The 24,930-nt window shown below is 35.5% G+C and overlaps 1 pseudogene; it reads right to left on the bottom strand.

The window, feature by feature from the left end:
• Positions 1 to 7,818: 7,818 nt before the first annotated feature.
• Positions 7,819 to 11,467, bottom strand: LOC119253369 (60S ribosomal protein L21-like; annotated as a pseudogene).
• Between the last annotated feature and the right edge of the window lie 13,463 nt (positions 11,468 to 24,930).

The following is a 24,930-nucleotide window of genomic DNA, read 5'->3' as shown; positions in this document are numbered from 1 at the left end:
CTTCAGAATACAAAGCCATAATCATCAAAACTGCATGGTATTGGAACAAGAACAGACATACAGACCAATGGAATCGAATAGAAAATCCAGAAATAAACCCACAGATTTATGGTCAACTAATCTTTGACAAAGGAGCAAAAAATATGCATTGGAGCAAAGAAAGTTTGTTCAATAAATGGTGCTAGGAAAACTGGGTCGCTACATGCAAAAGAATGAAGCTTGACTACTACCTCACACTATGCACAAAAACCAACTCAAAATGGATTAAAGAATTAGACTTAAGACCTGAAACCATAAAATACATAGAAGGAAATATAGGCAAAACACTGCATGATACATACATCAAAGACCTCTTTACAGACACATCACCCAAAGCAGTGACTAGTGAAGGCAAAGATAAACAGCTGGGACTACATCAAACTAAAGAGCTTCTGCACAGCAAAAGAGACAATAACAAAAACAAAGAGAAACCCCACTGACTGGAAGAACATTTTTGCACACAACACTAATGATAAAGGACTGATCACAAAAATCTACAAAGAGCTGATGAGACTCAACAAAAACAAAGAAAATAATCCAGTCAAAAATGAGAATTTTTTTTTTTATCTTTGATTTTCTTTAATGATGATATGCTCTGGTGGGTTTTTTTTGTTTTTGTTTTTTGCCATTATGTTGTTGTTTGAGCCGCCTCAAACTGTGGTTTGGTGACTGATATTAATTTGAAAAAATTCTCAGTCTTGATGGTTTAAAACATTTTTTCTGTCCTTTTATTTCTTCTATTTATGACATTCCCATGTAATTAACATCTTTTGTAATTGTCCCATGTCCTGGGATATTGAGATTTTTTACAGTCTTTGTTTTCTTCTCCTTTTTTTCCTTTTTTTTTTTAATGGATTCTATTGATATATCATTTAGCTCAAACTTTCTTTTCATTATTGTGTACATTCTCCAAAAATAAATGTTCTTCATTTCTATACACTGATTTTTAATCTCTAGCATTTCTTTCTTAGGATTTCCATCTCCCTGCTTGCATTCATATGTTCTTGCATGCTGTTTATTTATCCACAAGGCCTGTTAAATATCTTATATCCATTAGATATTGTCATTGTTGTTATAAAAGTTCACGTTTGATAATTCCAACATTCCTACCATTCTGATTTTGGTATTTGCTCTGTCCTTTCAAATTGAAGTTACTTGTTTTTGTTTTTGCTTTTTTTTAATTTTTGTCTTTTTTGTATATCTTGTTATTATTTCTTGATAATAAGACATGCATGATAGACTATGCAAAAGAAACTCTTAAATAGGCCATTGGGAATGTGGTGGTGAGGTGTGGAGGAAGGGGAAGTTGTCTGCAGTCCTGTGACTAAATCTCAGCCTTTTAGTGAGACTGTCTCTGGAATGTAATCTTCACAAAGTTTTTCCTCAGGTATTTTTTCCTCCCCTTCAGTGGGACAGAATGGCTAGAGTGGGCTGCACTTGGGTATTTCTTTCTCCTAGTTCACTTTGATTAGAGGCCAGCATGTGAGGCAGTGTTTAACTAGGTTCCCCTGACAGCTGACCTTCTGAAGAAGAACAAAGGAAGAGCAAAAATGGTGTATTTCAAAGATTCCTTTCCACTTCCTCTTTAGGGAGCTCTGTGGGGTTTTTCTCTTCTATTTACTGCAGGAATCTGGTTGGCTCCTAGAGGTAAATCTTAAAATATTTCTTTCTCTCTCTCTGCCAGCCCGTCCCCTTATGACCAGGTTCCCCTGGACTTTTTAACTCTCAGAATTGTCCCACCCTGAGCCTCCATCAATTACAGTTGAGGATTTTCAATCCCAGCACTGGTTCCCAGGGACATTGGCAATTGTGAGTCTCTATTTTTTAAGCCCTTTCCTCCCCTATTTTCCCTTGTCTGACTTTCTCTTCTTGGAGGCAGCAGTTTTCCCTGTGTTCTTTTCCTTTTTAAGGCTCTAAGAAGAGTTGTTGATTTTTCAATTCATTCAGTTTTTTACTTGTTCTGATGGAATGGCAACTTCCAAGCTCCTTACCTGAGGAATTGGGTGCTTTATTCTCCTGGGTTTTTTCATATCAAATGGGCTATATGATATTGTATTTCCTATACATACATTATTTTGTTATAAAATTATGGGCCCTGTAAAATTCTGAGAGTCAATGCTGCTATTGTCATTGCTTTACCAGGTAATCAATCTGCAAGTTCTTTCTTGTTTTCTTCCAGCAATGGTTTCTTATCAATTATGTTTCCAAAGCATTTGCCATGCTTTTGCTTGCCATTATTTAGGTCTGAGCAATCTATTAACATAGATGAGTCATAGTTCTCTGGGACCTTACATTGGTTTTCAGTCTTTCCTACACTCTTGTGGGCCTGTTCTACACATTCGCAGATTGGAGATGAGTCCAGTACTTATGTTGGTTCATAGGCGTACATTGGATTCATACTCAGATCTTTCCTCTCTTAAGATTACAGTTACATTTTCTGGTGACCAAGAACCCTCTTTCCAATTTTACTCTCCCAAAAGTTAAGCTTCTTAACCTCCTGAGATGTTACATTTATTATATATGACCAGGGTTCACACAATCAGGAAAAAGTAGTGTAAGGGAAGAGGAAAAATAAATAATAGAAATTCTTCTAGAGCAATTTGCTCGTGGGGCAACATTGAACTCTTTTCCTTGTTCTCTGGCCAAAGATAGAGGTTAGCTTTGTGATTTTACATACCCAAGATTCTACCTCTAATACTTCAGTACTGTGGTAGCCATATGTGTTTCGTTGCCGTTGGCCCAGAAGCAATGTGAGAATAGAAAAATGAAAAAAAAAGAAGAAAATGAAAAATAATTAACCTTGAAAACTAGTTATTTTGACTGCTTAGTCAGAAAGCGGGGATTTCTCTTAAGGTTTTTCTAATTGCATCCAAAGTATAGTTCTATAACTCTAACCGCCGATCTTTCTTAGGTCATGACTGGGAAATAGGGGAGAGAAAAAACTGAAATTGTACTGGAGTTGATAATTTCTCAAGTTCTGACTTTCTCTTGTACTTGCCAGTATTGTTTACTTATTCAGAGTCTTCAAATAGTGAATTTTCTTACTCTGTTCTGAATCTATAGTTGTTACCAGTGGGAGAGAGATGCTCTTCAGGGCTTACTCTATGACTCTGAAAGATTCCATTCTTGTCAGAGGAAAACTTCTTGAAATAATAAATAGTAAAGTGATATATTGTTTGCTACCTATTTTTAAATGGTACAGAGAAAGTAATTACTTAAGCATAGCTCTTAATATAAATATAGGATACCAATATGTATCAAAATATTTTTTAAAATTAGTGATTTGGTTAAAGTGTATAAAATTCCTTCTTCTATTCTTATAACTTTCTATTAAATTTTTAATTATTTAATTTTTAAATGATAACTCTGAAATTATGCAATTTAAGGATATTTTCTACTAAAATGGTTCAAAGCATGGCATTTACCAACACAAGTTTCAAAGTTCATGACATCTTCTTTATAACTTGTGCTTTTCTGGCAACATGGAACTTTAACACAATAAATTTTCATTTTTCATAAGAGGATATGTTCCTGGAGCCATAGCTCTTACAATTGCTTTTGCACTAACAATTCAGAAGCCAATGTTTTGTTACGTATTAATATGATGAAGTGCTAAGAATTGACAGAACCACTTTAGGACACCTTTGCTATATATGTGTCAAGTGTTTTTGAAATGATTTTATTTTTATTCTATTCATTTTCACAAAACCTCTGTATCAAAAGAAGCAAAATAGAGAAGAACACAATGTCTGTGCTCCAGGCTTGTTGAGCTGTTCTATCCTACTGGATTATAAAAATGTCACAAAATTTTATTCTTTAAATTCATCAGTTATTCCAAGTACTGAATTTTGGATCAGTCAGTGGTGAGAGATGCATATTTTTTTTTTAGCATTTTCTTTTAAGATCACTTCTTTCAATATCAGTAATACAGAACTTGAAAGATATTTTTTTCTTCCTGAAATATATTTTCTCTGTTTCTTTCCCCCAAACAAACAAAAAGCAAGCAACAAACTGTAAGATCAAAGCTATAGAGCTTTTTTTAAAAATAGAATTTCAGTCTGAAAATATTGATTTTCATGTACTTTATTTTAATGTAAACTTTTAAGATCTTTATTTTACTCTATTATTTTCAAATGACTTTGAGTGGGGAGTATTTAGTAACACATACTTTAGTCTTTCTCCTTGATAGTTTTTATACATTTAATTGATGGTAATATATGTGAATTAGTCCAATATAACTCCTGCCTTCATGGAAGAAAATTTCAGTGGGGGAAACACAACACTTGACAAACAGATAAATAGGGTGATTTCAAGGAGTGACAAATAGGGTGTTCTGATAAGACATAAGTGAATTAAACTAAAGAATAAGAATACTTCAAGGAAAGGAGACATCCAAAGCTATAAGGAAACTTTAATATGCTTGAGAAATCAAAGGAAGATCAGTGATGCTGGAGATTAGTAAATGAAAGAGTGGGAAGATTTCAATATAGTAGGCTGGGAAATATAATAAAGTAGACAGTGGTTTGAAAGCACTGACAAAGGATGAGAATTTTATTCTAAATGCTAAAGGAAGGAACTACTTTTTGCATGAGAATACAATAAGAAATACATATTTTTTCTGACAAGTGGATAATGGATTGGGTAGAACAAAAATAAAATAGGAAAGAATAAAAGCTGGAAAACCAGTTGGTAAGCTTTTGCACAATCAAGAAGAGATGATGCTGATTTGGACAAATTTGATGGTTATGAAAATGGAGAGATGTGGATTAAATGGGAACATTCTTTTTTAGACAGAATCAGTAGGAATATTATGTGTTGGGTATTGAGAGAACAAGAGACATTATTGTTAGTTTTCTGGCTTTAGATGTTGGATGGATAATAATGCAACTCTGATGAAGACTAGGGGAAAAACACCCGTGAAGAATTTAATCAAAGATTTGGCTTTGGTCATCTTAAGTATTTCAGGGAAAATGGGAAAAGGTGATATATAGACCACAGATATTCATGGTAGCTTTGAGAAAGGGAGAGAATTTGTGTGTTTTTCTCTCTGAGAAGTGGGTGAGGGAATCACTCAGGGTTTGGAGAGAGAGAAGCATATTTTGAATAACAACCGTAAAAATTTGACTACATAATCAATGAGGATGAAACGAATGAAAACAGAAATTTTGAGGTCTTGGGCCTCCCCGGTGGCGCAGCGGTTGAGTGCTGGGTTGCGAAGCTGCCCACGGCCTCTGCGGCGCCGGTTCGATCCCCGGCTGCTCCCCGGCCACCAGAGGAGGGTCCCACATGGTGCGCAGACCTCTCCTGCCGCCCGCTGCTCCCCTCAGCAGTGTACTTCGGTCCTTCTGCCTGCTCTGCTCCCCGCTCTGGCTCTGGTGAATTCTCTCACCCTCCCGCGCTTCTGACTGTACCCAGTGCATGTATAAACAAAAACCAAAACAAATAAATAAATAAATGAATAAAATACGTGCCTCTTTAAAAATATATATATATATATAAAAAAGAAATTTTGAGGTCTTAATTGAAACCAGATAGCATAAGATTGCAATGAATATCCTAGTAATACTAAAAATGTATCCTCTAGAGGTATTTTTGAAGTTTCATATTAGTCATGGATTCCCCTTTGCTTTACTGTAGGAAACATTTTTCTTGAGTAATTAAGACATTGCTGTTTTACATGCACATACCAGAGAAGAGTAGGACATCACAAGTGAGTGCACTGACAGCCAGCATCTATCTCTGGTGCTTATGGGACTGCTGTCCATCCCTGTCAGGCACTGACACCAATCTGAAGCGAGTTCTTCCATCTATGCACCTGCACACCCAAGCCTAAAGCCTATCACTGATCTCCACTGTCAATTACTTTACATAAAATTGGCCTCCAGAATTGAAGACTACACAAAGTTTCCTTAATAAACAAAAGCTGAGGGAATTTATCCCCACTAATTGTGCCTTATAAGAAATGATAGAAGGATGGGCCTCCCCGGTGGCGCAGCGGTTGAGCGCTGGGTTGCGAAGCTGCCCACGGCCTCTGTGGCGCCGGTTCGATCCCCGGCTGCTCCCCGACCACCAGAGGAGGGTCCCACCTGGCGTGCAGACCTCTCCTGCCGCCCGCTGCTCCCCTCAGCACTGTACTTCAGTCCTTCTGCCTGCTCTGCTCCCCGCTCTGGCTCTGGTGAATTCTCTCACCCTCCCGCGCGTCTGACTGTACCCAGTGCATGTATAAACAAAACAAACAAACAAATAAATAAATAAAACATGCCTCTATTAAAAAAAAAAAGAAATGATAGAAGGATTTCTTTAATATGAGTCAAAAGGATGCTTATTAGCAATGTGAAAACATATAGAACACACTGGTATCTAATAGGTTAGAATATCCAAGTACTCTAACATGGTTGTATGTTAATGACTTAAAGCTAGTATAGGGAGGGATAAAAGGACAATAGCACTAGAAACTAATATAGTTTCAATAAGTCATTAATTTATACACAGTATAAAAAGATGTAAATGATAACATCAAAAACATAAGAATGTTAAAAGGAGTAAAAAGGAGTTTAAAAGAATGTATGCAAGCAAAGCTAGATTGTTATAAATTGTTATCAGCATAATACACACACACACACACACACATATACACACATACAACGTGTATTTTTGCCCTGTGGTCCCCATGAGGTTTACATAGTATGATTTGTATGTGTGTCTATATCATTATGTAAATCTCATGGAAACAGAGCAAAAATCTATAATAGATACACAAAGACAAGGGAATACAACTCTGGAAAGTCATCAGTTTACACAGGAAGATAGCAAGAAAGGATGAAATGACAGAACTACTAAAATGTCAATAAGCAATTAATAAGATGGCATTAGTGTTTAAGTCAGAAAAGGTAGCAGAAGACAAAGGTAGTCATTTTATAATGATTAGGGGGTCAATTCATCAACAGGAATATAACAATCACAAATATATATCCACACAACCTTGGAGCAAATAAATATAATAAGTGAATAATAACATATCTGAAGAGAGAAACTTAAGACAATGCAATAATAGTGGGAACTTTGACATAGCACTATCAACAATGGACAGAAATCAACAGAAAATCTAGACAGAAAATCAACAAGGAGAATATTGGACTTGAACCAATATTAGGCAAGGGTAACTAACAGTTAAAAATAGAACATTCCATTCAACAGCAACAGAATACAGATTTTTTTTTTTTGGAATATTTTTCAGCCATGATAGAGAAGAAAACTGCCATTTGCATTTATGACAACTTTCGTGAAACTCGAGGGCATAATGGTAAGTGAAATAAGACAAAGAAAGACAAATATTGTATGCTATCACTTTTATATAGAATCTAAAAATTAAAACTCAAAAATAGGGTGGAGTGGTGGTTACCAGAGGCTTGGGTGTGGGAATAATGGGGAGATGTTGGTCAAAGTGTACAAACTTCTACTTGATTAACAAGTTCTGGTAATCTAATGTACAGCATGGTTATTATAGCTAATAACACACTATAATAAACTTGAATTTTGTTACAGAAATTAATTTTAAATTCTCTTACCACAAAAAAAGAAACAGTAATTATGTGACAGATGATAGGTAGAGGTATTAACTAACGTCCTGGTGGTCATCATTTGCAATATATAAATGTATAAAATTACTATGTTGCTCACCTTAATTTACACAATTGTATGTCTCAATTATATCTCAATGTAGCTGGAAAATAAGGTTAAAATGAAAAAAAATTGAAATTTTTTAATATTTTTGCTTTAAACATTTTTGGAGATGGGCCATCACATTTCTACTCAGTTAAGAGAAACATTTTTATAGCCCAGAGGTCTTTTATTTCTTTTTCCATGCCCATCATGCCATGAATTCTTGGAGGATGGGTTCCGGCGGCTCAGGCTCCTTTTCATTGGTTCTCATAGCATGCTTCCCTGGGTGGAGCAGGCTGGGGCTTCAGTTGAACCCAAGTACCTTTCTCTTTGGCATCCTTTTTTTTCCTGATTGCACTCTTTCTCACATTTCAAGAAGCCTATGTTGGCTCTTAGAGTGTTTAATATGCTCAATACAAACATTAATTCTCTTGGCAAGAATCTTGCACTCCTCTTGTTTGTTTAGAACAATGCCAACGGCTTGCTGGGTAGCGCTGCAGACTCTTCCAGTTTTGCCATGGTAACAGTAATGGCTGAGGGCTGGGGTGTTCCTTTTGAAGAGTGCCCATCCCCTTGCTGTCTGCAATATCATCTTTCTTGTATTCACATGTACTTGACTAGAGGAACAACTCTATGTTTTTTAAAAGGCCTAGAGAACATAGAGCAAGTGCTTCTCTTTCCCTTTGTGTGGGTCATTTTGGTGACTTACTGTAAGATGGTTCTGGCCAAAAGGGGAAATGTTACTAAAACACTTAAGAAGACATTGGTGCTTGATAAGGGGCTTGATTAGTACACATGGCTCTCAGACTGAATTCTGCAAGGTGAAGTTTCAATAGAAGAAATCAGAATTATAAACATCATGGTATCCTAGAACAGAATAGGAATTTTATACATTCTTAATATTTGAGAAAACATCCACTACTGAGAAATCTAATAGGCTGTAATTATTTTCTCCATAAAGCAATATAATGCACATCTTTACTTTGTTGTGAAAAAAAAAAAAACTGGAATAAATCTAGGGAAGCTCAAAACACTTGTACTATTCTATATTTTATATTAGGCATTAGGGTGTGGTTTTAATAGTGTCAGATAATATTATAATGAGGGCTATGAGGAAAACATTTTCTTATGGTGTTTCTGAGAGGATTGAAAGGTCAGTAAGCAAACCAGATTGAAATTAAGATCTCTTACTAGTTGGCTTAGTGTTTACACCCTAGAGCAATGCTCTGGTAAAAAACTATATTAAAGTTCTTTGTCCCTTTCCACCCCTACATTATATAGAGGAAACTCCATGCCTTTTATGTCTTTTTTTCTCTTTGATTCATACTCAAGTATTTATTTTTTTATGAAAACCTGTCATTTTGTAGTAAGGATAGCTTAACAGAGAGATGAATCTAAGTAGCTTCAGGTCTATAAAAGCTTCCTGACCATCTTCAATAGGATTGTATCATAGAAAAATTCTTCCAGCTCCTTATGTAATACAAAATCTAGATTTTATATATTATAATATTTCTACTCACTTTTGTCTTATTTTCCTGATCTCATCATAAAGCTCATCTAAAAATAACTAAAATATTCTTTCTTGAAATATTGATTTTCACTTCTCAGTGCCATCGACATTTAGCAAAATCTCCTAGGTGATCAGACAGGAAGACATCAAGTGGGATTTCCAATTTTTTCTTATTATTTTCTGTCTGTGGGTCTCTCTGTGTCACCAGACACATCTCAGTTTCTTGGAGCCAAGTTTTTGGGGGATCAGTACGTATGGCTCTCTAGGACCTTTTCTGTGACAACTGTTGAATATTTTTGCCTTAAACAAACATACCCATATTCCTAGAACCATAACTAGTCTTTGTTTTAGAATGGGCTCACTTGTGCATTGATACAAATCACTTTGAATTCCTATATGTAGCTGAAAGATATCACATTTGGTTAATGCTAAATGTCTAGAATTTTTAGAGTGAAAACACTTTTTTATTTTTAAGTACATTTAACATTAATTGAAACAGTAGTGGCACTTTTTAATAACTCTGATTCTTAGAGAAAGCATTCCTGGAAATCTATTAGCATATTCTTAGCTTGGGGAACAATACATCAGTTTTTTCCGGAGTCATTTGTGCTACCCTCTTGTGAGTATAAGTGAAAATCTATACAAATTTAAAAAAGTACCCTTTAAAATCACAACATAATATTCAGTAATACCTATAGGTAGCTAAATTTTACAGTATTCAGGGTACCTCAAACACATTGTTAAAGAACCTTATAAGAAAATATTTGGAAATTATCTTTACTGATTATTGAGAAACCATAATGAAATCAGATTTCAACTTATATTCATGTCTCTGATTGAATGCTGCGAATTCTCATATCCAATATATTCTCCAGGTAATGCTTTTCTGGGTGTTCTGCTTATGACACAAATCCTGGGCTTTGCTATGATGTGGACTGTCAAGATTATCTGAGTAGAAAGCATTGCACACTTGAAATTTCAATGAGAATGCTGTAATCTTCTGGTATCAGACTGAGGAATCACTTATATGAAGAAATATGATGCCACTTCCACAGCCAAAATTACCTAACTTTTTTCTGATAATTTTGACAAAGCTATGCTCTATTTATTATGAGTAGTGTTTACATTCAAAGTGGTCTTTAATTTCTTATAATTTACAATGATTTGATTTCACAGGAAAGGCTGTTTAAATTCCTTTTATTCAGGTCTCTGCAAGTAAGGGACAGGGCTTCAAGAGAGGAATATATTGAAAACAAATGAAGATTATTTGGGATGATTATATAACTCTAAGCATATATAGGGGTCACGTTGATTATGGCTAGCTGGCTTAAAATATAGAATCATAACAGATATTTTTTGCCTTGATCCTCTTGATCTGACACTATAATCTATTGCATACCCTTCCCAAGGAATCACTTTGGTTGCCATTCAAATGTTGTGCTGATTGATTAGAGCAGTCACTTGTTTAAGGTTATAGGGGTGGATATTAAAATGTGATGTGGAGAAAAGACAAATTCCTCATAAAAGCTGAAAGTAATGAAAGAGGGAGTAAAATTACATCATTTACTAAAAGTTGTGAAATTTAATAGATTATAATAACTAAAGATCTTGAAGGACCTAGGATCCTCCTTTTTTTTTTTTTTTTTTTCAGATAACTCGTAGATAATCTCTCTAAGAAGGATTCTCATATACCTTGTAGTGCTATTTAATATGTCAAAGGGTAACCTGAGATCCTTCCAATACAAATCAATGACTGGATTGTAGATGTATTTCAAGGTATAGGTAAGGAGAGACCATAAAAACACAATATTAAGCTGTGTTTTAGTAAAGGATAACAGAATGTACCACATCAATTCTACTGTGATAAATATATGAGTCATTTTCCTCTTATCATATGTACCAGACACCAAAAGATACCAAAGAAATTACTCTGAACAAATACAACTGATATATTCTATCTAGTAATTGAAAGAATATGCATACTGATTGTTAATAATAACTGGAGCCAAACCACCTAGTTTTGAATCCCCCTTTGTGACAATGATCCTGAAACATTATTTCATCACTTTGGGCATCTGTTTACTCATTTTAAAATAGAAATAATAGTAATACCAACCTTATAGAGTTGTTGATGGTATTAATATGTGTAAGTATAATAATCAATATAGAGTGCTGTCTGAGGGCGAGCAGGCACAATAGAATGTGCTACTATCATCATGCTGCTGAGAAGAGGACAAGATTGGGCTAGTAGGCTTTAACCAGTGCCTCTCAGAGTGTGACAGCATAATGCCAGTGACTGTTGCAGTAGTTTCCACACGCTTGCCTTCTTGCCCTTTGATTCAGAACTATTTGTCTCCTAGTTTGCATTTCAGCTGGTTTTGTTTTATGATCTCAGTCCATTGCCAACATCATTGGTATCAGAATTTGCCTCTGGTTTCTGTGACTCCTCTTTTGAGTCTTCATCAAAGATTTGGGTTCATCGTTCTTTCCCCCCTCAGTTTTCCTTACTGTGTAATGTACTTACATGCCTGGGATACCTGGATCTCAGCTGAGCCAACAGGCAAAACATGGATGAGAAAAAAGTAAGACTCAAAGATTATTTACACTTTGTGGCCACAGTGACCTTGTGAGAGCTGGAATTCCTTATCTCCATTTAAAATAAGATACAGGGCCTCCCTGGTGGCGCAAGGGGTTAAGATGTGACCTATGAAGCTATCCTCAGCCTCTGCAGCATGAGTTTGATCCCCGGCTAGGAAGCTACCCACAGAGCACAGCAGACCTCTCCTGACTCCCGCGCTGCTCCTCTCAGCAGTGTACCTCAGTCAATCTGCCTGTTCTGCTCCCCACTCTGTCTCTGGTGAATCCTCTTCCCCCCTCACACACACCTCTGGCTTGTATCCCAGCTCTTGTATGCATAAATAAATAAATATTTACAAAAAAATAAAATAAGATACCGGGCTTTAGATAAGGGGATTGTTGGTCTAATGAACTTGCCCTGAAGGAGGACCTTTGACTCTAACAGCACACACTCCATTAGCAGTGATCTAGTCTCATGCCAGTCACTGGATTAATTAAACAGGCATAGTCCTGTGGAACTTAGTTGTAATACAAGCAGGTTCTCTGTCTAGACTACTTGGATTACAATATTGGCTCCTTCTAGCCCTACTGACTGATCTCAGGCAGGTTATCTAAGCAGTTATTTCCTCAGTTTCCTCACACATAAAATGGAGATAATCATTTTCTTGTTAAAGTTATTCTAATAGTAAAATACATTAGTGCATGAAAAATAGAACAGGACCTGGAACATGCATTACTCACTGTTTCCATTAAAGAGATAGTAGATATTATTAGTGTAAATTGTTAACCACCTGCTGCCTTTCAGGATGTATGTGGAAAGGATTGTGGCAACCCACAGGTTTTATAGACAGTAAACAAACTATCACTCCAGGTAGTAACCAACAGTGCGGGATGATGACCCCAGTGCTATCGATGGACCTCACAATGAGGCTGCAGTAGAAGGCACCGAGCTGCCAACCCCCCTTCTGTGTGGGCTACTTCCACATACTTCAGATTTACCGCAGATGAGCCACTGGCCCAAAGGTAGGCTGAAGTAGCAAGATATTACCCTTAATGCATGATAATGAGGCAAGTCTCTACTGGCTTCCAATGGAAATCAAAGGGTATATTTGTTAGCAGAGCTCAAATATAGACCCAATCTTCTTGTCAGCTGCAGTGACAGTCCTCGCTGATAGGGTTGACATTGTGGGGTACCCACATGTAGAGTGACCTGTCAGTTACCACCTGGTCTGGCACTATGCCTATTCCCTACCCCTTCTGCCAGTGCATTATGAGTACTTTCACTTCATGACAGATTTTGTAGCCATTAAAATGTTTGCAAGGAGTGTATAATAATATAGGAACTTATAAAGCAACGTGAATTTTTTTTTTTTGTCCCAACTCCTTTAAAAACTTGCTGAACCTCTAAGTGACTATTTTCATCATGATACAGAGAGTTGCATTTTAAAATAAGTATCCTCTGCTATAGCTTTACTTACAGCTGCATTTTGAATTAAAAATTAACTCTTTAATGGTAGATATAAAGACTTACTACTTCTCTAGCCTCATCCCTAATACAAATGCCTCATTCAGCAAGTATTCAATAAAAGTTAATTGAACAAATCAATGAACAAAAATCTTTGCCACTACAGTTTATTTTAAAAAATTAAGGTACACTTTCACTTTTTTGAGTAATATTAATATTACTTTGAGGAGGAAGAAGATAACTTTAGTTTCTTTTAGCCCTGACTCCTGGTGGTCAGTTGATTTGTTTTTATAAGTCCACATAAATTAGACTAAGTAACATCTGTCTTTCTTTGGAGAAGTGGTATTACTATTCAGAATCATGGGCCTATTTGTCATTATACCACCAATTTACACACATTAAGTTCCTTCTGCATAACTTGGAAATCAATGTTTCCCCTCCTCCAGTCATTTCTGTTGGCTTGTCTATGGTGCTCTTGATAGGGTTGTATTACCTCAGACACTGTAATCAGATGATTCTCCCTAGAGCCTTGTAGAAAAAAGCTATTACTTCACCATCTTAGGATCAAATGTCTCTTAATATGCAGCCTTGGAAATTACTGCCTGTTTGGGTTCTGTATAACATTGTGTGTGCAGTTCTAATTTGTCCTCACTTTCAGCCATTTGTCTCCTTTGGTGATATTGATTTCTAGAAAAATTCTGCTCATTGATTTCAGACTATTTTCTCGAGATCTATTCTTTGTTCTGTTTGGCATTTATAGAGTACTTCAGAATTTAGCACTGACTTTCTTATATACAAACTTTAGGAGAAGTCTCACATTTTGGAAGTAGTTCTTTGCATTTTAAAATACATCTGAACAAGTCACAGGAGGATCAAACAAACCTCTGTGGTAGTAGTATACTTTTGGTGTAAACAGTATTAGGTAAATACATCTGGAGAGCTGGGGTGGGATTAGTGATTGCAAAAATCTGTTTCATCCCGTGTCCTTGGACAAGTCAATTAAAGTTCTTAAATCTCAATCTATACATTATAAAGGAGGAGGTTAAAAAATAGTTTTAGATTTTCCTTACCATTATCAACCACTATACTACAGAGTTGTAAGGATCATTTGAAACAATGGATATAAATACTTTACAAAATGTCACAAAGGTAAGTTTAACTCAGGATAAAGAAGCAGTGATAATGTTAAATGAGATGTAACTCAAATCTCAAGTAATCATTAATGCTAACCAGTGGTTGAATTTTTTTTTTTTTACGTTTTCTTTTTCTGCTATGATTGCATGAGAATTATTTGCATCTCTATAAAAATAATATGAGATTAACGGATAAAGCTCTTCTTAGATGTGTTCCATGTCCTAGAAATTAAAATTAAAAGGATTTACCGGATTTAAAAGTATCAAAATAGACATACCTTGTTGGAATCTCCGTGCCATTACTCACTATTATCCACAGCTATCACAAGGAAGCAACATGCCATAATCTGAGAATTAAATGAGAGTGCAAGCCAACCAGTGAAAGTCTGATACATATTTAGTCTAAATAAGTGTTACTAATTTACTTTTTATAGATATTTATCTATGAGTTCAATGAGCAATTTTATTTAGCCAGCTGTCACTGAAAGAATGGGCATTGGTTCCTTTATTTCATTTTTAGGCTTGTATGTTGGGTGCTAGGGTTACAAAAATGGATCAAATTTGATTCTGTGCACTACTAGCTACCATATGGACTCATCATTGGTACACCCCACTGAATTACACTGTACCTGATACATATTCAATACTCAATAATTTTTTAATTAAATGAGTTATATCTCATAGAGCTTTTTACTGAGTGGCAGAGAGGATTATGTAAACAATTTTGCAAAGTGCATTGTAGTAAGTTCTATAATTTAGGAATCTACTGTTTCAATTTAATTTAATTTTATCATGTTTCCCTGTTGTTATTTAGTTGAATTTCTTTTTCTTTATTTTACCCTTTATGACTTCATTGCTCCTGGTTGTTAGTCTTTCCAACAATCACTATGCCTCTCAATTTTTATCAGGTAAGAATTTCATTAACTTGGTATTCTCTCTACCTGATGTTTAATAAAAACATTTTTATATAATAGTTACTAACATCCATCCTCACTCTGTGGCTCCCTCCTCTTAGTCTGTTAAATACTATATTTATTATTTACTTTGATCTCTGGGCTTTGAGCAAGTTTGAATTTTCACTGGTATTATTTTATCAAAGGTAATTTTTAAAGCATATTTTCCAATAACCTGCTTAGTAAACAACTTATGAGACCTATGTAAATGTCCCTGTGTGCATATGTGTACACGTGTGCATGCATGTGTTATAAAATTATCTTAGGGGAAGACCATTAGGGTAAATTATTTTCTATAGCAAAATATACATTGGATCATGAATAAGGAAATTCAGTCCCAGATAAGATAATACTAGCTAATGTTTTTTGAGAGCACTGGGTATTTTTTTGGGTGAATTAAATCAGCATTTTTTGAGATATTTTAGGACTTGTTTCTGATTAAGTATGAGGAATATGATGTATGGATCCATTAAGTATCTTGTACAAGCCATGAGCTAGTGAACATAGGCAGAGCTGAGATTCCACTCCCAGCACTCTAGCTTCAGAGCCCATTTTCTTGCGTCCACAAATTTTTAGCTGTTATCATTTTTGCCTGCCTGGAGTCTATTCCTCCTGTTTCTGATTCCAGCACTTTGCTTTAGGTCTGAGGGCCACCCTAGACCAACTGAAGAAAGACTCAGGAGCTGTCTATTGATTTTCTTGACCTCTCTTTACAGATAAATGTGTGTGTTACACTAGAGCATCAAATTCTTTCTCTAGGGCCTCCCCGGTGGCGCAGCAGTTGAGCGCTGGGTTGCGAAGCTGCCCGCGGCCTCTGCAGTGCCGGTTTGATCCCGGGCTGCATCCCGGCCACCAGAGGAGGGTCCCACATGGTGCGCAGACCTCTCCGGCCGCCTGCTGCTCCCCTCAGCAGTGTACTTCGATCCTTCTGCCTGCTCTGCTCCCCGCTCTGGCTCTGGTGAATTCTCTCACCCTCCTGCGCTTCTGACTGTACCCAGTGCATGTATAAACAAAAAACAATCAAACAAATAAATAAATAAATAAAACATGCCTCTATAGAAAAAAAAATTCTTTCTCTAAAAAATTTTGTGATCATTAATTGGAGGACCACAAAGACTGAAAACTATTGTATTCTTTGTACTTTGGGGTCGGTGGGGAGGGCTCTCAACAGACTTTTATTAGTTTCAGCTTTCAAAGTCTTTGGTGTTTCTTTGATATTTGATTTTCCAAGTCTGGCCTGTCATCATTTCCTTATATTCTCTGAGGATCTGGAGTAAGGCCGTAGATTATGATCATATTGGTAATGCACCACCCAGCTCTAGGGGTGCCAGGCTCAAAAGCAAACTTGTCCTATCAACACATATATTTGTTCTAATTAATCATGGTCAGTATTTATTGCTTGTGATTAAAGAATCCTAATCAGTTTCACAGGATACAATGACTCTTATGGACTGAATTGTGTTCCCCCAAAATCAATATACTGAAACCCTGGTAGTGTATTTGGAGATAGCACTTTAGGAAGGTGAAACCTCTTTTAGGGTTAAGCAAGATCATAAAAATGATGGGGCCTAATTTGTCAGGAATGACATTCTTTTTTTAAAATTTCCCCTCATTTTATTTTCATATCATTTTCAAGTTCTCTGTAATTATCTTTATAATTTGAAAAAGTTAAATAAGATTATTTTAGCATATTCATATACTTGTATGATGATTTTCAATATATATTGAGTATGATAAAGACTAGTAGTTCAAATGCAATAATCTAATGTTTCTTTTTAAAATATTTTTATTGCATTATTTTGTTATTGACGTAACATTTGTTTTCAACACTATGATTCAGAATTATAGGTTTGCACCTTTTCAAATATATGTTACCACACCACCCCTACCATCACAACACTCATTTTCTTCCAACAGAGCACACTGGATCTCCACCTACTTTGCTCCTCACCCTCCACCCTTCCCCTATTGCTTCCAAAATAAAATTGCACAATCAAATATCTAGGGTATGCTTAGGTTTAGGACTGCTGTGTTTACAAGAAAAGAAAGAGACACCAAGGGCCTCTCTCTGTTGCTGGAACACAGAGGAAAAGTTATGTGAGGACACAGTGAGAAGGTAGCTGTCTGCAAGCCGGAAACAGAGACCTCACCAGAAGCCAACCCTGACAACAGCTTGATTGTAGGCTTCTACCTCCAGATCTGTGAGAAAAGCGGTTTATATAGTTTATGCCACCAAACTTATAGCGTTTTCTTAGGGCAGATTAATACAATGACCTTGAGCTCTTCCAGTTTGGGGGATGATATGCTGTGTCTCCTGCTTTGTCCATGGAAAACTATTTTTGGTTATTCCTCTCAGGGTGTACCATTGTGTGCTAGGCAACGATGAACAGTGCCTGCCCTTGTGGAGATGATTTAATATATAGAAAGTTAACTTCATGCATTGCTCCTTTATTTCTTTAACATGTTTGTTAAAATGTTAACTTATCATGGGTCTTCTTTGACCATCTACCCAGGAAAGTAGTATAATTACGATGAGCTCTCCCTATCTTGTCTCGGTATTTTTGGTCTATAACTTACTACCATTGACAGTTTAAGTATTAATTTATCTACTCATGTTCTGATTCTTCACAAGAAAGTAATCTCTGTGAGTCCATGGGCCTGCTTTCTTCACTGCTGCATCTGTTTCTGTTAGATAGACCATGTTGGGCATACACAGACATTCAATATCTTTTTATTCACTTAAATTAATTAGGAACTGAATAAATGAGGTGCACATAAAAGTGAAACTCTATCAGTTGAACATTTCTTTATCTTCTCTCAGTATGCTTTCTTGGAACCATTTGGCTCCATTTTTTTTTTTTTTTTGCTCTCTTCTCACCTCTCTTTTTTTCCTTTAATCTTCAAGCCTGCTTCCTCTGCTTACTGTCCCATTCCTACACTCCCTTTTTGAGTTATAACATATAAATTGTATTTCAAATCACTTGTTTAAGTGGTATATCCATTTCTGTTCATTGGAAAAAACTGATGAAGTCTTTTAGGTTTTTTTTTCCCCCAAAAGAAAAGGGTAAGCCAGATTATATATAATATCCATTTTAATTGACTAGTGAACAGTTTCTTTAGTCCTATAACAATTCTTCTGTTTCACTTTGGAACCAATGATATGCCTACTAATGTGAATTTTAATTAAAAATCATCAATATTTTAAAATTATTTAATGTCATTCTTTTAAAAACCTAGATTTCTGCCTCTTCTTGAGAAATTATATTCTGAAAAGGTCTCTGATGCTCATTGAATAACTGCTGTCTAGTATGATCTTTACCTCTCCCCTTTGACTCACCTAGTACTTCTTACTACGTTCACTGCATGTGACTCAATTGTCTGTTTGTATTTCATGGTTTGCCACAGGAGGTCCATGACAGTACAATCATGATCTACGTAAAGAAATATTTTGATAAAATACATAGCAATTAGTTAAATAAAACTACTGCACAGAAGTAAGATTTTCTAGAGTAATTTAATGGAGTAAACGTAATTTTAAATTACAATCAATTTGGAAAAGTATTATAATTAAGTCTATGTCAAGTCTATGGTTTAATATATAACACAGCTCCTTGCCTATCCTCAAAATGACTACAGAAAAAAAATACTTAAGATTTACCTAGTGTTATCTAGATAGTCTATATTAGATAGTCTATACTTCTAGATTAGGTTATGTCCTTGCTCAAAAGGAGCTGTCATCCACCATCTCAATTTTACTGCTAATTCTGCTCTTTCTTCCCGTCAGTCCTAAGAGCTAGGATCTTGTATTGTTTCCTGAGCTAGGACAACAGCTTGCAGCTCCATTTAAGTAAGAAGTCTTTTCTTCCTGGCCTTCTGCCTTTGCAGTGTTCCAGGACTGATTTCCCACCTGCTCTCACCAATTTCTGTAAGGACTAGATCTTGCTTTGAACTCATATACATAATTTTACATATACAAAGAAATTTTAGGAATCACTTATTTTCTATGTTCTTTACCAAGTTGAAAAATAGATGTATAATGTCAGATGAAAGCAACATACAGCATCAGTCCTATTTCTTGAGGGTAGATTGGAGACTGTAACTATTATTTCACTGAAAAGAAGACTTCCCTTTCTTCCAAGAGCTAGATATTGAGATAATTGTCTAGGTTGGCTTACAGAGGTGACTTTATACAAGAAGAAACTACCTAACTTCCTAAAAAAGTATTTCCTAATGAATGGATAATTCCAGAGAGAAATAAAGGAGGATAAACAGGTAGGTTGGCCTCCAAGTAGATCTTTATGTCAGTTTGTTACCAGTGTTAGTCAGATACAATCTTCCCTTAGTAAGTGGAATAACAGATGAAAGATAAGCTCAGGTCCTTTTATGTTTATTTTAATTTTTTTTAAAAAAAAAGTTGAGATGTTTAAATTTTAAGGAAAGTTGCAAAAATAGTACAGAGAGTTCTGATATACCCTGCACCCAACTTTTCCTAATAGTAATACCTTACTTAACTATGGTACAATTGTCAAAATTAAGAATTTACTTTGCAACAATTATATTAGCTAATTTATAGAATTTATTCATATTTTGCCAATTTTCCCTCTAATGCCCCCTTTTCTGTACTAATATTCAACCTAGGATCACACATTACATTTGTCTCCTCTAATCTGTGATAATTTCTCAATCTATGCCTTTCATGACCCTGGCACCTTTGAAGAGAACTAAGTAATTATTTTGTAGAATGTTCCTCAAACCATTTTTCAATACAGCTCCACCATTCATGGTTAATGTGACAATGTATGTCAGATTTTTCCCATGTTCACATGACATATTATTCCTCTTTGCATATGGATGAGCAAGAAAAAAGTATTAGATGAGGAGGAATGTTCAATTCTTCCCTTTCTTGGGGATACATGGATCAATAAAATCAGTAATGTAAGTATAGGATAATGTTTCCTTTGACATCCGTAACAAATAAATATACTTACTGTGTTCTTTTTACAGAGGAGGAAGCTAAGACTTAGATATTAAGTAAATTTCACTGGGGCATATGCCTAATAAGTGAAGATACAAAGCTTGAACTTGAATTCTACTACTTATTGGTGGCCTATCCTGAATAGGAACACCTGCCAGGCTGGCATTCCATCCTTACACTCAAGTTGAGACCAAGGTTCTTACCTCATTTACTAGGAAGAGCTGTTCATAAGGTTCTCCCTTACCTCCCTCACAGAATGACAACTTAATAACTTCAATAAACTAGCAAACTTTGGGCACTGAGTCCTTGCATTAATAACTTCAATGAACTAATAAAATATTGGGAGTTAAAGAGAAAAATGAAAGGAATACTACTTTAGTTTAACTTCCACAATGCAGAATGAGAATAGTATCCTTTGTCTAATGTCATAAAATGTTTATTTGGGGGAGAGGTGTCCTGCAGAAAGACTGTGAGGTGCTTTCTTAAGAGAAGCAGATATCCTATTACAGAGAAATAAATTCATTTGTTCATTCAGAGCAAAGACACATTTATAAATAATAAAATAATTGATTTATATCACTACTTGAGAAACTATCCCAGAGAAAGGGGTGACTTTGAATCTATAACTAAAACTTCTCTATAACTTTGGATAGAATTATGATAAATTTACATTCTAAGAAAGAGGGTAGTGAGATTAAGCTTAAAAGACTTATTTTAAAACTAAATACAAGTTTCCTTAGTGATTTTTGCACATCCTGTTCACAGCTATTATCCCAGCACTCAGAATATTGGGTGATCAATAAATAAACACTTAAGTATTTATTGGGTAAATGAGTAAACTTTGGGAGGACTATTAAGTCATGAGATGCTGGCACATCAGTAGTAGTTCTCTAGAGAATATAAATGAGTGATCAGACCTGCATAGGGTATTGTTATTTATAATTTATTTCTTTTGTGTTGGACTACAATTAACCCTGAGCTTATCTCTGCATTAGCTGAAACCTGCTTTTGAGGTGCAGGGGAGTTGAGCAACTTGAAAACATCAAGGGGAAACACTCCACTCACTCTTGTTCTCCATTCCCTTTATGGTCCACACTTTCATTTCCCCTTTACAGTTCCCAAATCTAAAATGTGCTTTGAATGTGATTAATATCAAATGTCACCTATACATCCTGATGTTTCACATTTTTCATAGTGGTGAACATATAAACTCAGTACAAAAGAAAAGGACAAGAAATCCTCCTGATCGAAGTTCACATAAGTGATGGCCTGGTATAGAATCCCCAGATACTTGCTTTCTCCTCTGTCACTGCAGTGTGAGCAGTTGCTTATTCAGTCTGTGTATTTCACTATTCTTAATACTGAGTGTGCGATCATCCAAGCACATTTATTAAAATTATCTAAAAATATTTAGAGAATTTTATGGTATCTCTCTGGACAGGAAAAGATGCTCAACTCTCTTAAGATTTTGTTCTGAAAGGGATATTTATTAAAATCAATTGCTTTAATTATAGATTTATTAAGACTCAAGGGGGAATCTTGAGAAGAAAATGAAAAAGAATCTTCATGATGTCAAGTTTCTTCTCTTTATAATAAATCTTTCTAAAAAGATGAAAAGATTCATTACCCGGGTAGCAGATGTGGTCATATAAAGACTCAAGAGCAGAGGAAATAAATTGATCAGGTATCTAAACAGAGGGTATCAGGTATCTAAACAGAGGGAAAGGTATCATTGTTTTCAGTATATTAAGCCTGGTACTCAGTCTTTATCCCCTGAAGGTGGGAAACTGAAAGTTTGTGAAGAAATAGTAGAAATGACACTGTGTTCTTTAACTTACTTTACTTACTCTGACTCAGACTCTCTGCAATTTCCAAATTACCCAAATGGACTTTGGAAATATGTAATTATTCCCCCCGATAAATGTTATTTTTTTCAGTTGTTTTAACTCTTCATATTATTTTAAGACTTCAATTATTTTAAGTCTTAGTCAATGTATCTCCTTATTTCTTATCTTCTGTGATACATATTATATTAGCATGCATTTAAAAGATGACCAATAAATATCAACTTGTGGAAAGAATGAATAACTTTTTCCTACCCCTGTATTTATCTTTATATAATTTTATGTTTGATCATTAACTATACAAATACTGGTAAAAGAATTTAAAGTGCTCTTATTAGTCCCATCAGTATTTTTCACTATGTCATATTTTTAGTTCTGATGCACTATCACTGTGATTATATTTGAAGATTTCTACATTAAATAGTACCCAGTCTTTGTAATTTTTTTTTTCAGAATTAATGCTGCTCTCTTAAGCAGATAGTCAATTTTTTTTGAGTCTACTGAAGGGAAAATTCTATAATAGCCTTCTCTATGGTCCCTATCTCCAAGTTAGATATAGCTCTGGTGCAGCCTCAGAAATATCTTCCAGATATATTTTAAAGTTTTCAGTCTATATCAGATGGAAACCCTAAGAGGGAGTCCTTATGCATGTTGAGTAAGACCTAAAGAAGGAGATACCCATCTTCATTCTCTGACTCTTCCAGAAGACTCCCTAATTCATTCTGGGAATTACTTTCTTGACCTTTTTTTGATGACCAACTCCTAGATTCTATTCATTTATCTCAAGCCAAGTGTACATTAAAATTACTATAACAGAATGCAGAAAGCACAAATTACAGGAAATACAAATTAAAAGAATTAGGAACGTTCCTGCTCATTTCAGAAATTACTAACAGGGGGCCTTCCCGGTGGCACAGCAGATTGAGCACCGTGCTATGAAGCTGTCTGCAGCCTCGGCAGTGCGGGTTCGATCCCCGGTCGGCCGGCGAGAATCCCACATGCTGCTGCAGACCTCTCCTGTCTTGCCTGCTGCTCCCCTCAGCAGTGTATTTCTGTCCTTTGCCTGTTCTGTTCCCCACTCTGTCTCTGGTGAATCCTCTCACACTCCTGCACCTCTGGCCTGTACCCCAGCTCTTGTATAAAAATAAATAAATCTTAAAAAAAAATTACTAACAGGCAGGAAGGCAGTAGAAATTTAGTGAGAAAGAGTATTAGGTCTGGAGTAAGACCATTTTGGGTTTGAATTCTGCTTCTGACACTGATTAGTCCTGGTATTACTGTGCAAGTTAGTTAAACTTCTTGAAGCCTCACTTTTTCCATCATAACCCTTACTTCAAAGAGTGTGAACTTTAAGTGAGAGAACATGAAAAACCAAATGCATAGTAAATGTATTAGTTTACCAGTATTATTATTACTGTATCAATACTATGATTGTTGTGTTGCTTTTTTTATGAAGACCTCTGCCTGTTCAGTGAATACTCACCTAGCCAGGCATAATTCTGTTCCTAATAAGTATGTCTTTTAATTGCCAATATGTTTGAAGTTTTCTGATCTCCAAAATATGATTTTCATTATGTTCACAGGAAACATACCATACAAAAGAAGCATCCAAAATTTTGCTTCTGGTTGTTACACAGAAGCAGAACTAAGGAGAAGTGTGAATAATGTTATAATTCCTGTTATATTCCTTCCCATCAGAGACTTTTAGAGTCTTCATAGCATTATTCGTAAGTCAGAGAACAGCCTGCAGTTTTCTCATTTTCCTGGGAGACTGACTAAATTCTATGTGCTTAATTGTTCTCTAAGAAAATAAGCATAGCATGTGAACCACACTAACCCCTCACTCACAAGCACAGGGCTGGGGTAAGGAAATGACCTTGAATACTTCACAGGCTCAGCAGCTCTGAAGCTCCTGAAAGATGGTATACTTCTAGAAAACTTCTAAAGTGGCCTATTTGTTAACAAGATCTAAGAATGGTACTATTCTTTAGCCGTATTTAAAGTTACAATGAATGGAAAGGGTATTAGCTTTTCAAAATGCGACAGAGAACATTGTCTCTTACTTGCCCTAAAGTTTGATTTGGTTGTATTGCAAAAAAGAAAGAAAAAGGAAAAGGAAGTAAACCTATTTTGAGGATGGAATGTTTTTTTTTTTCCCCATGCTTTTAAGATCACGGAGAGTACTATAGTTACCCTTGTACAATTCTAGTGTTTGGTTGCAAGTCTCCAACTTCCCCATTTCTTAAAGACTATTTGAAAAAAGGTACTTCACCCCCTCATTTTTTTCTCATGATAGTCATTCCATTTCAAATTACCTCTCCATATCTTGCCATTATTTATGTTCTTCAAAGATCTGAGTTCTCCCCCAAATCTACTCTAAACATCTGAAGCCTGAGTTCTTCATCTGTAAACTGATATTTCTGTACCTTTCATTTTTCTCTTATGTGCTGTGTCAAGGAACAGGTCTCAGAGGGTCTTGCAATGTTCTTATTTTACTGCACAGTGCAACCTTGTCTTTGAATTCAAGTTTGAATTCACTTTACTTCTATAAAGAAGTTTTACAGCATTTATTGTTTCTGAAATGGATAATTATTATTTTATCCCTTCTGAGATTTGTTTTTATAAACCGTATTTTTATTGTCTACTGGAAAAGGATACAGAAGATTGAAATGCTCTCTGATTCATTGCTTAACAGCTTCTACTGTGTCCATATAAAGGTTGACGTCCCCTAAAATCCTGGAAAATTTGGGAAAGTTACCAAATCATTTATTG

The sequence above is a fragment of the Talpa occidentalis genome, unplaced genomic scaffold (assembly GCF_014898055.3).
Source record: "Talpa occidentalis isolate TD23 unplaced genomic scaffold, MPIMG_talOcc4v2.1 talOcc4.2, whole genome shotgun sequence".
NCBI lineage: Eukaryota > Metazoa > Chordata > Mammalia > Eulipotyphla > Talpidae > Talpa > Talpa occidentalis.
The sequence above is the reverse complement of the archived record's forward strand: the minus strand, read 5'-3'. Positions and strand labels throughout refer to the sequence as shown.